The sequence below is a fragment of the Lontra canadensis genome, unplaced genomic scaffold (assembly GCF_010015895.1).
Source record: "Lontra canadensis isolate GAN:19392208 unplaced genomic scaffold, GSC_riverotter_1.0 scaffold1, whole genome shotgun sequence".
NCBI lineage: Eukaryota > Metazoa > Chordata > Mammalia > Carnivora > Mustelidae > Lontra > Lontra canadensis.
In genome coordinates, this window is record NW_022630995.1 from 31,489,080 (window position 1) to 31,494,708 (window position 5,629).

At 34.3% G+C, this 5,629-nt stretch overlaps 1 pseudogene; it reads left to right on the forward strand.

Moving 5' to 3' along the window:
* Window positions 1-4,910: 4,910 nt before the first annotated feature.
* LOC116872671 lies at window positions 4,911-5,256 on the forward strand (annotated as a pseudogene).
* Window positions 5,257-5,629: the final 373 nt, after the last annotated feature.

A 5,629-nucleotide genomic window follows, 5' to 3' on the forward strand; every position in this document is an offset into this window, starting at 1 on the left:
TTCTGATGATGTGAAGTGATGACTGTTAAGTAAACTTATTATGGTATGATTTCATAACATATACTATATGAAATTATTATCTTATTATCATTAAATTGATATGATGTTATAGGCCAATTATCTCTCCATAAAATGAAAAATAACCAAAGAACAATACTGTCTCCCATAATCAAGGTTTTAGTCTTTGTTCATATACAAGCTTTTGTGTTAGTTCATAGCACCTGTTTTAAACCACATATGGGAGGACATTCTGTCTCACCCTAACCAAAACTTAAATCCAAAGCCAAAAACATATTCTGAGTTTTCAAGACTGGCATCGAAAATATATAATAAAATATATTTAAAGCATTCTTACCTACAATGATTTTTAAACTATTGACTTTATCTTTTTTATGGCTATTGTTAACTTCTATCTCACCTCTGCTTTCTAGTTTAGAATATTTTGGATAGCTTGGAGAATGTGTATTTGTGAATGTGTATTTGTCTAAACTGTTTTTTTTTTTTTCTAAACAAGAATCTGCTCCTTTTGCTTTACAAGTTTCTAAGAGATTATTTTAAGTGACAGTGGGAAACAGTGTTTACTTATTGAGAAAAAAAGTTGGCAACATTTTTAATGCACTCTACTTATAAGCCAAGATACATTAGAGCTCTTTATAGACAAAATGTGTTAAGACATACAGTGAAATCTACTTACAGGGAAAATAGAAAGGCCCTGATCTCATTCCTGTTTTTACTATCTAGTGTTGACATGCCTACATCTACAGTTAGCTGAAATTGCCTCTGGTTGGCAATTACCATGCCTGCCTCTGAAAGTCTAAAAACATCAAATTAGCAACAGAATGAACTTCTGACCCCCAAATGTCATAGTAATAGCTGAGGGGCTGTGTGAGATTTTGCTAGTCTAAATAGTGAGAGTTGCCATTTTGTAGTTCAATGTATACAAAAATTTTACATGGGATGAATTTTTTTTGTATGTAAAAAGTTGGGCTACCATGTTTTTCTCTATTTAAATAATATAAACGATTATCCTCTGGTATCATGACATAAAGTAGTCCTTACGTATTTGGTGAGTTTTTCATGTCCACCTATGATTCTATCTCATATGTAACTTTGTTAATTAGTAACTTTTTGATAGATTGTTTTTTTGCTGTCACATACAATACTACCCATTATATTTTCAACTTAAATTTTTTTTAAAGATTTTATTTACTTATTTGAGGGAGAGAAAGTGAGGGAGAGAGAGAGAGCGTGAACAGGATGAGGGGCAGAGGGAGAAGCAGACTTCCCACTGAACAAGGAACCTGATGCAAGGCTCAGTCCCAGGATTTAAAATCATGTCCTGAGCCAAATGCCTAACCGACTGAGCCACTCAGGCACCCCGAACTTAAGTACTTTTATTGAAGTATAATTAACATACAATGTTATATTACTTTTAGGTGTACAACATATTGACTCAACAATTCTGTACACTACCAAATGTCCACTACCACAAATGTAGTCACCATCACCAACAATATTGGTTTGATAGTTACAAAACAACATCATTACAAGATTATCGACTATAGTCCCTATGTTATACTTTTCATTTCTGTGACTTATTTATCTTATAACTGGAAGTTTGTACTTTTATCCTCTTTCTCTTTTTCACCCACCCTCCTACTTACCTCTCCTGAATATTACTCAGCCATAAAAAAAGAATGAGATCTTGTCATTTCCAACAACTTGGAAGGACATAGAGTACATTATGCTAAATAAAATAAGTCAGATAGAGAAGACAAATCCCATCTGATTTCACTTATGTATGAAATCTAAAAAACAAAATAAACAAGTCAACTTGAATATTTTTCACATTGAAATTTCTGTAAGACAATGATATGCGTGTTTTAAAAGAATCATGATAGTACTGCTTTTGCTCTCTAAAAATCTACACAAATATATGGTTTCACTAAAAATTGATGTGAGTGCATATTTTTTTCATTTTCTTTCACAATATATTAGTAATTTATCTATTAGTTCCCATGAAATATAAAGTATTTTTATTATTGGGTGCCTGGGTGTCTCAGTCAGTTAAGTGTCCAACTCTTGATTTTAGCTCAGGTCATGATCTCAGGAACATGAGATGGAACCCTGCACAGGCTTTGCGCTCAGCACAGAGTCTGCTTGTCTCTCTCCCTCTGTCCTCTCCCCACTTGTACTCTCTCTTTCTTAAATAAATAAATAATAAATAAAAGAATAAATAAATATTTTTTAATAAAGTATTTATTATTTCCAACTGTGTGTCTTTAATTATTATATAGGTAGAACATTCTTCTACACACTTACTGAATTTCTCTGTCTTTTTTCTGGCATTATCATAGCATATCATTTTCTATTAACTTATTAGCCTTAAACATATTTTTTCAGAAGCTAATTTTGGTGTGATCCTTACTCGTAAATTTCAAAGGATAGAAAATAAGTAATAATGCCTTCTCATGGTCATCTTTAAATAGAAATTTCTATAATCACTCATTGCAATTCTGATCGTTTTGTTTTCCAAATATTGAAGATATTTTCTTATGTTGCCAAAGTAGGAAGCATTTTTATCTTCTTGGTGGACTAACTTTTAGAGTAGTAAAACTGTCTCTGTTTATAGATGACATTATCTTCTATGTAGATATCTGGAAGAACTGACAAAAAATCTATAACTAAAAAACAATATAGCAAATTTGCAGAATACAAGGTTAATTTATAAAAGTCAATCACTTTCTTATAAAACAACAAGGACTGAGTAGAATTGAAATTAAAACACAATACCATTTACATTAGCTCTCCCAAAATAACATACATAAATATCAATCTAACAAAATCTGTATAAGATCTATATGAGGAAAACAATAAAACTTTGATGAATAAAGTCAAAGAAGTAAATAAATGGAGAGATATCCTGTGTTTGTGGTTAAGAAAATTCAATAATATAAAATGTCGATTCTTCCCAATGGGACAGTTCGATTTCAAGCATTACAACTGAAATCTCAGAATGTTATTTTGCAGATTTAAACAAATTGGTTCTAAAATGCATATGGAGAGGGAAAAGGATCAGAATAGCTAACACAATACTGAAGGAGGAAAACAAAAGTTAGAGGACTGAATTACTTGACCTCAAGATTTACCATACAGCTACCATAATCAAGACATCATAGTGTTGAAGGAAAAGAAAAGATCAACATATCAGAATAGAGAACCTAGAAAGGAACAAAGGCAGTACAATAGAGCAAAAGTAGTCTTTTTAACAAATGCTGCTGAAACGGGATACTGATACACAAAAACATGCATCTGGATGCAGATCTTACACCCTTTACAAAAATTAACTTAAAAATGGTCACAGACCTATATGTAAAAAGAAAAATTATAAAGTTCCTAGAAGTAATATAGGAAAAGATTTAGATGACCGTGGGAATGGGGCTCACTCTTTAGATATAGCACCAAAGGCAAGAACCATGAGAGAAATAATTGATAACTTGGACTTGATTAAAATTAAAATCTGCTCTGCAAAAGACAATGCCAAAAGAATTTTTTTTTTAATTTACAAAGCACACATCTGATAATGGATTATTATCCAAATATATAAAGAACTTTTAAAATTCAGCAATAAGAAAACTGATAACCTGATTTAAAAATGGGTTATAGATCTTAATAGATACCTCACCAAAGAAGATATGCAGATAGTGACTAAGCATATGAAAAGGTGCTTCAAGGTGGGCATCATTAGGGAAATGCAAATCAAAACAATGAGAAACCACAATACATCTACTAGAAGAGCCAAAGTCTGGGTTACTAAAAACACCAAATGGTGGTGAGGATATGGAGCAGTAGGAACTTCCATTCATTGCTGGTGGGAATGCAAAATAGTACAGCCACTTTGGAAGACAGTTTGGCAGTCTCTTAAAAAACTAAGCATACTTCTGCAATCACACTTCTTGGTATTTACTCAGAGGAGCTGAAATCTTATGTTCACACAAAAACCTGCATATGGATGTTTATGGCAGCTTTATTTCTAATTGTCAAAACTTGGCAGTAGCCAATATGCACTTCAGAAAATAAATGGATAAACATACTGTGGTACATTTAGACAATGGAATATTATCAGTGCTAAAAAGAAATGAACTCTCAGTCCATGACAAGACATGAAGGAATCTTAATGGTATACTACTAAGGGAAAGAAGCCAATTGGAAAAATTGTATAATGGGCACCTGGGTGGCTCAGTGGGTTAAAGCCTCTGCCTTCAGCTCAGGTCATGATCCAAGGGTTCTGGGATTGAGCCCCGCATCTCATCGGGCTCTCTGCTCAGCAGGGAGCCTGCGTCCCCTCTCTCTCTGCCTCCCCTCTGCCTCCTTGTGATCTCTGTCTGTCAAATGAATTTAAAAAAAAAAAATCTTTAAAAAAAAACTGTATACTGTATGATTCCAACTCTATGACATTCTGGAAAAGGTAGAACAATGGAGATGGTAGAAAGATCAGTGGTTGTCAGACATTGGAGAGAAGAGGAGGGAGGAATAAGCAAAGCACAGAGGATTTTTAGGGCAATGAAAATACTCTGTATGATACCATAGAGATGGTTACATGTCATTATACAATTGTCTAAACCCATAGAATATACAATACCAACAGTGAATCCTAATATAAACTATGAACTTTAGGTGATTATGTTGTGTCAATTTAGGTTCATTAGTTGTAACAAATGTACCAGTCCAGTGGGAGATATCGATAACAGGGAGGCTATTAATGTGCAGGAGCAGACAGCATATGAAAAACCTCTATACCTTTCCCCTGGTATTTGCTGTGAATTTAAAACTGCTCTAAAAATACAATGTTTAGAGCAATGCGGAGAGATGGCACTGACCTGGAGGGTTAAGCCACTACCACCTTGTGCCTCTACAACAAGACCACGAATGAGATGACCCCAGAGAAGCTGCAAAAGTGGGAGAAGGATGAGTTTAACCTGGGTCCACTCTCTGTGTTCACACCATCAGTCAAGAACAAACACCTAAGGGCTTATCAGAAGCCACCAACAAGAAACTCTTGGGTCATATGAAGGCCACTGACAGGCACTGCAGCATGGTGGTGGAAAATGTGAGGAAGATGTGGACCAAGGTCCCCAAGAGTATCACAGGCAAGAAGAAGTCCAAGCCAGTCAGCAAGGACCACATCTCCAAGATGTTCCTGCGTGGTGACTGGGTCATCATGGTCCTGTCAACCCGCTCATTGCTGTCAAATAGAGGTCCCTTCCCCACCATCAGAATTCCCTACCTCATCCTGCAGACACCTGTCCTTTGTAATGAGAATAATAAAGTCTTGTGTTTTTTTCTAAAAAATAAAAAAAAAATTAAGTTAAAAATATAGTGTTTATATAAATAAGCAATAAAATAGAAAAATGTAATTTTTAATCATGAATTTTCATCATTTAATATTCACTTTCTCCTTCTGCAATTCTGCTTTGGTGTACATATTTTCCCTCCTGTTTTCTTCTTTTGTCAATGTCTTAGTCTATTTGGGTTGCTAGAATAAAATGCTATAGATGGGTGGCTGGTAAACAGAAACCTATTTCCCTAATAAATAGAAACCTATTTCAGTTCTGGAGGCTGGGAAGTC